The 12,861-nt window shown below is 27.7% G+C and overlaps 1 long non-coding RNA gene across 1 annotated transcript in view; it reads left to right on the top strand.

Moving 5' to 3' along the window:
• The window catches only part of LOC106788273, a 22,816-nt gene continuing 9,955 nt past the window's right edge, over window positions 1–12,861 (top strand). The window contains exons 1-2 of the long non-coding RNA XR_001381881.1: window positions 1–112; window positions 579–1,051. This is a non-coding gene — a long non-coding RNA (uncharacterized LOC106788273). The remainder of the gene's footprint in view (window positions 113–578; window positions 1,052–12,861) is intronic.

Below are 12,861 nucleotides of genomic sequence, written 5' to 3'. Positions count from 1 at the left end.
CGGGTACGCAGCCGAGTCTCCGCAGTGAGCACCGCGACGCCTTCGAAGACGAATCGTGTTTAGAATTAAGCCGGTGTGAACGTTAAGTTACACGAGGCGTGCCTTTTTTTCGGTTACTATTACTATTACTATAATAACCCCCCTATCCCATTTTCCTATCCCGGTTTTACGTTTAATTTCATTTCTTCTCGATCGTGATCAATTTTATTCAATTAATAACGTTTGTATATCGTTCCTTTTTTGTTTTTTGGGTTTTTACTTTATTACTAATTTTTGATTTACTTCTATGTGGTTTAATTTTAAATGTTTCTTCTTTTTCTTGGTTTCATCTTCATACGAATGAATATGTAAAATATGAATGCATCATATTTCCAATACGTATAAATAAATAAATATGTTTGTTTGTTTGAAACTTCATTGATCATTATTTGTATCATTTTATTTTGTTGTCTTACCAATTATTTATCCAATTTTGTGCATACGTTTTTGTTCATTCGTTCGTTCGTTCGTTCATTCATTTATTTATTTGTTTATTTATTTATTTATTTAATTGGTTCAATTTTTGTCTGATCCGTTAGAAAGGGATCTTCGAATCTGGAAGAAATAGCCGATGTGCAGTGGGTGAATTTCAGTTTCCACACCTTTTCCCGAGCATCTACGATATTACTTCGAGAGGAACAGGAAGACAGAAGGAGAGAAAGATGGATAGATAGATAGAGAGAGAGAGAGAGAGAGAAAGGTTTATCTGGAAGAAAGGTTGCGCTGCGGTATCTACGATCCGCCCTTTTTTCATGGGATATCTGACATAAATAAAACCAAATAAAAAATAAACGTACCTTAAGAGGCAAATTTGCAATTTGAACGTTCTTTTTTTTTTTTTTATATTTTCGATTGATATATTATTCTTCTATTTTGTTTCATACATAATCATTCGTTCTCTTTACTATCTTCATCATTCTCTCTTTCTCTCTATTTTGATTTCTATTTTTGACTGAGTTTTCTTTTTTTTTTGTTTCACTTCCATGGATTTTCTCTTCGTTCACATCGAAAGGTTGGTATTCCCGTTCAACTTATGTTAAGAAAGTATCGAACGTTAGATTTCTAATTGTTTATATATAATCGTGGTTATGTGTGCGGTTTGTGTGTGTTGCAAAAAGTTCATATAAAATATATATATATGTGTGTGTGTGTGTGTGTGTGTAATAGTTTCAAATCACGTCAAGATCTTCGTGAAAATCTATCGCAATAATTGCAAACGCATCCGCCCATTCAGAAAACATTTTTTGTATTCCACCCAGGACCCACCTATCAACTTTATTCTAATTCAACACTTTTCTATTCTTTTCTTTTTTTTTTCATTCGCGTTCTTCCTAAAATAAGCGAGCGAAAAATTCTTCTTCATTAGCCGTACGATAATAACGTTTTTAATTGCTTACTTATAATTAATTATCAACGGATACACTGCGCAATGTTTAATTTTAAATATTCAATCTTAAAATGGAATAAACAAAACAAAATGCATTGAATCAAACCACGATCGATTATTAAATGCAACGAAATTAAATTGTCCGATTGTATTTGGATACTTTGTTTGAAATTATTGATGAAAAATTAAAAACAAAAAAAAAACAAAAATTAAAGAAGAAGAAAATCAATTGTTTGAAGTCTTCAAAAGAACAGCGGTGTATTTTTTAAACGTACAAAAGAAAAGAAAAAAGAAAAACAAAGTAACGAAAGTAGAAGAAAAACGGGATTGTAGAAAGATGAAAAATATTTTGTCGAGAAACGTTTAAACATATTTTATCGTGATTGTCGTAAAATCGATGATCGAAACTTCGGATATTTAGGGTAAGTTTATTGTTTGCTTGTTTACGCATGGCGTGTACAGTTCCCGAGTAAATCCTACCCACGTTGGAAGTCACGTTGTTGAAAGGAGGGGTGGGGGGATGAAGGAAGGGGTCGCGGGTAGCCATCAAGATTGAATCCAATAATTGCTTATTTTTTTTTTTAAGTAAGTAAATCTTTAACCTGAAAAGCATAACGTTAAATCGAAACAATCAGGCGTATTAAAACAATGTAAAGAAAATATCACGAAAAAATGAATTTTTATTTTCGTTTTTAATAAATAAATCTTCGATCAGGGTGATTGTACAAGAGTACGTGAAAAATAAATCGAAACACGAACAATACATACTATAAATAAACAAAAAAAGGAAAAGGAGAGAGAGAGGGAAGTAGAAAATATATAAAAAATTAATTTTTACTTTTCGTCCTTCGGAAATAAATTGTCAATCGGTAGTGTGTGCACAGGTACGGTAAAAAATGAAATCGAAACGCGAATACAAAAGTAGAAAAAAAAAATGATTTGTCTTCTTTCGCGTTTGTATTTTATTTTCTTTTTCTAATTTTGTTTTGTTTCCTAGGGAAAAGAAGACTACGGGACATTTTTTAATTGTTTATTTTATTTCTTTATATGCTTTGATTAAATTTTTGAATCAGTAGTGTGTGCTCACAGGTATGTAAAAAAAAAAAAAAATAAAAATAATAAAAAATGAAATCGAAACGCGAACATACTCAAAAGTAGAAAAAGAAAATGATTTGTCTTCTTTCCTGTTTGTACTTTTTTGTTTATTTTGTTTTGTTTCCTAGGGAAAAGAAGACTACGGGACATTTTTTAATTGTTTATTTTATTTATTTTTATGCTCTGGTTTGGACTATTTTCTTTTTCATTTGTTTTCACTCGAATAGATAGACGGCCCCTCGTCATTCTCCTATCCGATAACAATGAGTCGGCATTTGTTAAGGATCTAAAAGTAATTTCAACGTTGAGGAAAAATGATGGTACCTTTCGAAATCCCGTACGGCACCTTAAAGGCAGACACATGGAAAATTGAAAACGTCTATGCGGATCAGATAGGAGAAATCGGCGGTATTACTGTAACGCGATCGACGTTCTACCAAATTAGCTTATTTCACTGAGTTCTGATAAGAAAAGCTTCTATTTTACTTGACGTATTCCATATATGTCTATATATAATAGTATAAATGTCATGTCATAAATAACATTTGATTTATTTCATTCATTATAGAAAAAAAAAACAATTATTTTTTGGCATTTAAATCAAACCCAGATTGACATTGGATATATATTTTATTATTTATTCATTTATTTATTTATTTGTCATTATAAATTTCAACGCGATTTGATTCTGTCAATTTTATAAATAAATTATTCAAGAATTCAAATGAAAATTGTTAAGAAAAATTTATTTCATTGAAATAAATATAAATTGTAATTCAATTGGTCAAGTATCAATCTTTTGGATGATTGTTATTTTATTGTTAATTATTTTACACATTGATATTAGAATGATTAATACATATAAAATATAAACGAATGAAAGTTAAAATGAAAATGAGAGATCTTGGCAACATTCTAAAATTATTTTAAAAAGATGTTCGTGCTTAGATTAAATCCGATTGACCTTGCAATTGCATTCTTATTCAATAATACTCTTACAAGCATGAATATTTTAATATTCAGAGAAATAAAAAGATCACAAAAGAGAGAGAGAGAGATGAATCTTCCAAATAATAACTAATAGTAAAAAATTTTCTTCGTGTTTGGATTAAATTACATTGACCTTGTAATTTAAATCGAATTTTATAATTCTCTTCCACGTTGATATTCAAATGTTCAGTATAAAATGCAGTAGAAGAAAAATAAGAAGAAGTAGAAGAAGAAAAAGAAAAAGAATAGAAGATAAAGTAATCCTGGACAGTTATAGTTAATTCTAAAAATACGTTTGTGTTTGAATTATTTTTGATTGGTACTGCAATTTTAATCCAATCCCATATAATTCCCATTTCACTGTGAATATTCAAATAATTCAGAAAAATCATCTATCCCACGATTATAATTCATTTCAGAAATTATGTTCATTTTCGGATTAAATCTGATGGTCACTGCAATTCCTATCGCAATTTGTTATTATCTTAATTTATTCAATTTCATTCCCATTCGGAGAATTCCCTAATAACACGTGGAATATTCCAAAAAAAAGAAAAGAAGAAAGTCGAGAATAAAAATCAGTTAAATGAGAAGAGAAGTAAAAAAAAAAATATAAGGGAAACGAGAACTCACTCCAGCACGCAATTATTAATTCTTTATATTCACAATTAAAATCTGATATTTACAAATGTTGATTGTAAATGTAAAATGTTTGATCGATATCTGTAGAATTTTTCATCGCAATTTGTTCATCGTTACCTAAAATCAATGTTATTTCAAATCCATAATAAAACAAACAGACGAAATGAGAAGATTAGGTTTGGAAAAGTTGGCTTCCCCTTTAAACCCTCATTTGGAATGTAGGAACAAACCGATTATTTCACGACTCGATCGCTTGACTATCGGTAAGAGTAAGCTGTTGACCTAAATCTGACTGGTCATTACAGATTTAGAATTATACGTTGTATGTGTACAGATAACGTTTCCAACTATTTTTATTTTCCTATACGAGAGACAGAAAATTCAGGACATATATATGATAGTCGCATGACTTCAATACGTTTTATTTGATAATTGAAATATGTTAATTATTAAAAATTGTTTTTTCACGAAATTAAATTCGTTGAACTGTTATTCAATTATTTAAACAAATGAAACAATCGAATTTTACTTTACTTTATTATCATTAGAAAATAAAAGTTATATCATATAAAATTATTTTCCAATTACCATAATAAATATTTCATCTCAGAAAAGTTTATATATATATATATATATATAATATATTTAATCTAACTCATTTTGTTTATTATCTTTTCTACTTGTTAACAATTTATTTTCTTTCGAGACAACTCAACTTCGATTATTTTATTATTATTCAGTTTCCTGAGAGAGATGAAGTCAATTAGTCGAGTTAGATGGTAGCAGTTTTGGACGTATTTGATGAGCCCAAGTAAAGTTCGAGAGCGATTCTCGAAGGTCCGTCGTCGTTGTCCTGTCTAGAAGGGCTCAGTATTTACCACAACTTCCCTGCTAACTAGACTATGTTCATTTTAATAGCTTAACGCTGGGCTTTCGAGAAAGCTTCACTCGAAATATCTGTCAGACGTGCTTAACGCTTTTCAAGCGATCAAAACTACTCTCTCTTTCTCTGTATTATTTCAATTGTTCTTCCACCAGAACAGTGAACACTTCTAACGATACTTCAACCCTCTTGTTTTTTGTGTTTGTTTTTTTCTTTTTTATCATTTAATAAATTCGAAATAAATGTCGTTGTCGGAATGCGACAGAATTCAATAAATCATTTTTCCTATTTATTTACACGATAAATGTAAAATTGTGACAACTATTTTTTTTTCTTTATTCGTATTACGTATTCCGTTTAGAAAATCCTAAATAAATTTGTATTATTCTGTTGATAAAATAGGTCGAGGTTTGTTTGGATTAAATGCAATGTTGAATAATTATTTTGTATTTTTTCAATTGTTAATGTAAATGGTAAGATTAATCATTAGACATTATTCTCTGTTAAATTTATAGATTATCAAGATAATTTATTCAGATTATATAAATAAGAATAATATAGAAATAATCCAACCATGGATGATGTTATTAAAAAACCATTACCTTATCGACGAAGCATTAAATAAAATTCCATATTAAAATATAAATACAATTTTACTATAAATATTGAATTACTCCAGAATAAATATAAAAATCACTGTTGAGATATATACAAATAAAAGTCTTATAATATAAAATTATAATATTACTATACACTTTTCTAACCTAAAAAAAAAAAATAATTCAAATTACGACCTACAAAATTTTAGTATGAATTTTGTATATTCTTCTTAATCTATTTAATTAAAACATGTAATACTTTTATTAAACAATTAATTACTTGCGAATAAATATAAAAATAAAAGTATTACAATACAAATATAATACTACCATTCATCTTTCTAATATGCATAACCTCAAAAAAAGAAAAAAAACAAAAAGAAATAATATAAATTACTATCTGTTTATTTGTTAAACACGTATATATATATATATATGTATGTATACATATGTAATATATATATATATATATATGTATATATGAATCTAGGGGATTTAAGTGTCATCAATTTTGATATCTTTTTCCTTGGTGATGAGATTCCTAGCGTAAATATATTTTATCTCTTTTTATCTATTTCCCTTTTCATCGTTGAGGATTTTTCGTCGGTATGGAAAAGCCGATTGCGGAAAGTGGCTTTTTCACGTGGATCGCTCGTAAATAAAGCCGCGAGAATGTGTAAACGATGGGAAAGCACCTGCCGGTGTTGCTTCGTGAAATTGCTCGTAATCGAGAGAGTGTGATCGACGGTTATTAATCGTTTTCTTCTTCCTTTTCCTCTTTCCTATCCGATCCTATTGTATTCTATTCTATTCTATTCCATTCCATTCTATTCTATTCTATATTCTTCTACTATATTCTAGTTTTTTTTTCTAGTTATTTTTTTCCTCCCGATCAAAACCGCCACTTTTCGATACGACGTTCGTTCTTTCCCTGAAGTTTTTCTATTTTTTTTTTCTTCTTCTTTCCCCCCTTCCTTTTCACTTCATTTATTTATTGATGAATTATCTGACTTTTTAAAGTCTTTTCTTTTTCTTTTTTTAATCGGTTCATTATATTTCGTTACCTTCGACAAGTATATAATTTCTAAATGAATTTTTAATATCTTTTATTATAATGTATTTTGTTTATTACAGTACTTGATATATTATTAATAATTCTTTTTACTGCAATAACAGGTAATACTATTTTTACAACAAATTATTTCTTTTTTTTTCTAACATCAAAGTTAACTTGGTTAATTGATCTTAAATAGAAGATTAGGTTGATTGTAATTCTTAAAAAAAATATGTATTATTAATAGAATAATATGAAAAAAATCAACAACGAAAACTTTTCTACGATATAATTAATTAGATTAAACTACTATGATAAAAAAAAAAAAAAAAACACATAAAACAAAGAATAATTAATTATAATCAATTAATTCGAATCGTTAATTTGTTTAAAACGTCGATCATCGATTTTGATAGCACCTTTTTTGAAAGATAATTAATCTTGATTATGATTGGTCCCGTGCTACCCGATGATATTCTTATCTTCGTCCGGTATAAATTATACTCTGTACGTTGTACTTTGTCGAAAGTTATAATTACTATTCTAATTAGAAGCAATGCCAATCATTATAATCAACTTCTGCTACCAAGGATGAATCTAATTTAATAGCTTAGCAATTTTATTATAGTTAAGTTATTCAATATAATATTATATTATATAAAGGATTAACAATTATGCGACAAATTAAATGGAGTATTAATAAACGTAGGAAATAGCATGTTAAAGTATTTTCAATCTGGATAATTCAAATGTCAAAGATTGGTCTCTAATCGAAAAATATTTAGAAAATATCGGGATAATTTAATCTCGTATAAAAATATATATTAAAATATACAGACACATTATTTTTTTTATTTGAAATATATAATATATAATATATTATACAAATTATTATACTTTGTTAATTATAATCAACAAACAAATGAATATATTTATTATACACTTTACTGTACAATAATACTGATCAACAATTTAGATAAATTAATTTAAATAAACAAGTAAATAAATTGAAAGATATAATATAACAATAACAATATATTTACTTACAGTTACCTCATTTAATATTCCTTAAAGTTTTCCTTAATAACCGTGGAAGAGAGAATTTTTTACACAGAAGTAAGTAAAATAAAAGATAATAAAAAAGGAAACAGGGAAAAAAAAGAGAAAGATAAGTAAGGAAATAAAAAAGAAAAAAAAAAATAAATAAAAGAGGGTGAGTGGAAAAGAAGGCTCTAGCGTCAGATCGTAAATAAAAATGAATCGCCATCCCTGGTGTTGGAAAGAGAGAGAAGGGAATGGTAAAAGGAATAAAAAAATGAAAAAAATAAAAGTAAAAATAAAAAGAAAAAGGAAAGAAAGAGCAATAGATCAAAAGACAGGTAGCAGGCCTGCCTGCCGCGAGCTAGTGAGCTAGCAACCAAGCACAAGGTAGAAAAATAAAAGAGAATTATTGAGGAGAAAAATAAATCAGAGTTGGGTTCGTCCACTCTCTTGGTGAACGTTGTTGAAATAGTATTGGTATAGTAATAATAGTAGTAGTGTTAGTATGTTGGTATGTGATACTAAAAATGGAAGAAAGCTTCGAATGAAACGATGAACGGTGTATAGCTTCGATGGTGTGGCCTCGACACTGAGGGTAAAAGAGAGGGGTGGCAAGTAGAGGGGTTAGAATTGGGGGGAGGGTAGGTAGGTTGGACGTTGAGGGTTGAACCCCGCGGTTCGGAATGAACGCGATAAGGGAAACACGTGTTGAACACGTTCCTTCTATCTCACTCTCTCTACCTCATTACTCTCTATTTCCTATTTATTTATTTATTTATTTATTTATTTATTTTCTTTCGTGCGTATGCACTGTATATTCTAATTTTGAAAAAGATTGATATACGAAGAATATTTTATCGGAGTTATTTATTGCTATTTATTAGAAGTGTATTTTAATAATTAAAATACATTTATTATATATTAATATATTATATTTTTAATATATCAGGCCAAAATTAAAACTATTTACACTAATTCGCATTTTTAGTTGATAATAATAATCAAAAATATACTACTATTATAAGTTTAACGAAATATTGTAGGTTAGGAAACGCATCCATCTTGTTTTCTTTCCAAATAAATAAATGGCGGCAATCGCCATTTTCCTAACCTAAACTATAAAAATGAAATCTTTTTAAATACAAAACTAAAAGCAAAATTAATGAAAAATTAAGTTTGAAATAATTAAACGAGCAAAAATTGTTATTTTCTTTGTTTGAACATTATATTTTAATGAAAGATTATAATTCTTTTTATTTGAATACACAAAAGACATTGTTCTTATCTCTTTATAGTTCGTTCATTGGTTCTTTTTCTTCTTTATTTCTTCCAACAACGATCTTGGCCTTCGGTAAGCTTTCGAGGACGACCTCAAAACGATGAGACTGATCCTTGTAAGCTTCCTGAGAATAAAAGTTCTCGTAATCGTCGGACGTTGTTACCGAAAGGTTTTTAACTGGGAAACATAACGAGCGTTTCATGCAAATCCCAGTCATTTTCAGAAAGACGTTTCTGAACGAAATTATAAGATCTCACGGGTTAAAACTGTTATCCTTTCTCCTCTTTATTCTTTTTATACTTTTTTAATGGATTATACCATACACGAAGGTTGCATTCGTAAAAATTCTTTGTTTATTTTTTTCTCTTTCCTTCGGCTATTTCTTCTTATTTTTTTTTTTAAATTTATTCATTTATGGTGAATACGTAAATACGTTCATTAGAAAATATAATTTTTGTTTTTAATTAATTTAAAAGAAAAATATTATTTAACACGAATTTTTTTCAAGGAAAACTTACAAACAATTTATAAGATTATCTTACATTGCGTTTTGAAAAAGAATTATTTGATTGAAAGCATATTGAATTAATATCAAATTGGGGATATTTATTATTTATTTTATTAACATTAAATTTATTAGAAAATTCAAAAGCATTTGTGTTTAAAATATTTTTATTATAATTTCATACAAATTTGAAATATATTTGATATGAATTTCTTTTTTCATCAAATAAAACTTAACGCTCGTCACGAACATAATAATTATTTAAAATGATGAAAATGTTATATTAAACGTATAGCTACATTAAAAGAAACAAAATTTAAAAAAGAAAAATATAGTACTTTTGTTTTCGGTAAAATTCATTAAATTATTTATAAATGTTTTTTGAAAAAAAAAAAACAATAATTTAATAATAACTATTTATAACATCCAGATTTAAATTATTACACATTTATATTTTTCTTGCATTTATTTTTTTTTTATTTTTTTAATTCCATCACTAGCAATCTTTCGTCTATTTTTACGAGAATAGAACCAAAAACAAAGAAAATTTCTTGCGAACGTTGAGCTACGTGAAAAAAAAGAGAAAAAAAAAGATGGATGGATAAAATAAAATAGAGAGAAAGAGAAAGAGAGTGCAGCGAAGCAAATTCGCGCTTTGGCGTGAAAACTCACTCGAGGGCGAGTACCTAAAGGGAACGGTAGATGAAAGAAGGGTTCCATCACGGATGGATGCATCAACGAAGAGGCAATAGTTTTTAAGCAAAAGGTTCATTCGATTTTCGAAAAAACTTTAACACTTATACATAAAATATTATAAAAAAAAAAACAAAAACCATAAAATATTTATACATAAATATTATATAAATGTACTATCAAAAATATTCTAACATTATAATATTACCAACAATTGTTTTGAAATGACGTTTAAAGAATCTACTGCTAAAATGTAAAATGATTTTCATGGTAAAAGTGAGGTTAGGTATCAATAATGGCGACTAACGAAATTTCTACACGGAAAACGAAATTACTTTCCTAACTTAACTCTAATGGTAGTAACTTTATGGTTTCATATTATGATTTTTTATAAAGCAATCAGTTTTGTTAATATATATACTTTTATATTTATAATAGATACATTATTTTATCATGAGAAAAAGAAATTTTATTTATTTTATATATAAATATTCATTCGGTAAATACTATAACTCGTTGAAAAATTTTATTGTATTATTCTTCAATTTTATTATTCAATATATTATTTTACCTTATTCGAGTTAATCGTAAATTATACTTTTTACAAATAAAATATTGTCAAATTGTAAAACGGAAAAAAGAAAAAATCAATGAGAAATACAAAAGATTTGTTCAAAAACCAATCGACCAATTCCAATATACAAAAACCGTTGTGTATGTTTCTGTTTTATTTATTTATTATTAAATTCGCCAATTACAAGTTATAAAATGCAATTCGAAATGAAATAAAAATACAACAAATGTTGATATTTATCCTATGGCCAATTTCAATGCGCGATATTTTATATTAAAAATTAATCTCCAATTTTTCGTATTAAACTTTTCAATCGACCGACTAATTGTTAATGAAAATATGGAGAAAAAGTGGAAAAATTTGCAATACATATATATATATATTTTTTTTTTTGAAACTTATTGACGAATTGAATGAAACAAAATTGATCATTTCTTATCGAGATACGAGTACGATTTTCGTTTATTTACTCGATCGTAAACTAGTATAAAGAGAAAGAGAAAGAGAGAGAGAGAGAAAGAGAGAGAACAGGACACAGTGTCACGTTCCAATAATTTTACAGGGCTTTCGAAACATACGGTCCGTCGCGAGGAACTTCTGACCCTCCTGTAAATCACATTAAGCCCCCCAAGTCCTCTGACCGCGTGTAACTGGACCATATATCAGTGAAACCGCGTGTATACTACCAACAAATTTCACCTTCAATCCTGGAATATACTTAATTCAATTTAAAATGATTAAACATGATAGAAAAATTCAATCATTCCTACCATCAACCATCTCATTAAAAACAAAAATCTATCAAAACATATGTATGGCAAAAATTACAACAGCGGACTATACCATAACCTAACTTTATGATTTATTTTTCAACGATAAATAAAAATGAATTTTTCCGTATTTAAAATCCAATTTAATCATCAATTATAAAATTTGACAAATTTTCACGTTAATTAGTGTCAGAATGATGTATGAACTATCTATCGTTAAAATATGCAAAGTAATTTCTAGATTAAACGTGAAGTTTTAGGTATCAATAATGGCGACTAATTGACAACGAAAATTTTTATACTAAAATAACTAAATTACTTTTCCAACTAAATCGTAACACTTAATACAATAGTTAAACTACAAATCGTCAGATATATTTATTCAATTGTTCGATTAATAATAAATATCTGAATTGGATAACGTTATCAAATAACAAAATTGTCGTTAGACAATGTTCTAGAAAATGGGATGCTTTAAAATGGATGGTAACTGAAAGTTTTATTTGTTACACGTTGGAAATATCTTGTCACTTGATTGTATTGTACATAGTAGTAACACTTAAACAGTTGTGAAATTGGTACGACTAAGTCGAATTATCTGTTGGAAGTTCTTTAATTGAAATGTCTGTTTTCGAATTAGTAATGGCAGAAAAAAGAAAGAAAAAGATAAAGATAAAATAAGAGAGAGAGAGAAAGAGAGAGAAAGAAAATGATCAACGAAAAAGAAGAAGAGTAGGTCGAGTATATATCCCTTTAAAACTGTAGTAGTAGAGAAATCGATCGAGCTATCGATAAATTACCTTTGGAAGGTCTCCGTGTCGTCGTTTATTCATCCTTGAGGAGACGTAAAGATGAAAAGGTGGTAGGAAATGGAAAGAATAAAAGCAAGAAAATAAAAAAGAAAATGACACTGATAGAAAGAGAGAAAGAGTAAGAAAAGTTAAGAGAGAAAAAGTAAAAAGTAAAAAAAGAAGAAGAAGAAGAAGAAAGATAGAAAGAAAAAGAAAAAGGAAATAGCAGAGGAAAGGTAGGACATTACTCCGGACGTAAACTTTTCAACCGAAGTCCGATCCGATAAGGATGTAGTGGTTCTTCCCATTGTCACCGTAAAAATACGAGATGAGCTTCAAGAAAACGTTCCAAACGTTCTACTGTAACTACATACAGACACATAAATATTTAATTTACATTCAAGTTCATATATTCAATGTAAGGATACAATAAAAATGTATTTATACACTTAAAATACATTTTTGTACACTTACAAATATATGTATAAGTTTATTCAAATATATATCTCCAAGTATATA

Source organism: Polistes canadensis, unplaced genomic scaffold, assembly GCF_001313835.1.
Source record: "Polistes canadensis isolate GaletaPanama2010 unplaced genomic scaffold, ASM131383v1 scaffold_132, whole genome shotgun sequence".
Taxonomy (NCBI): domain Eukaryota; kingdom Metazoa; phylum Arthropoda; class Insecta; order Hymenoptera; family Vespidae; genus Polistes; species Polistes canadensis.
The sequence above is the reverse complement of the archived record's forward strand: the minus strand, read 5'-3'. Positions and strand labels throughout refer to the sequence as shown.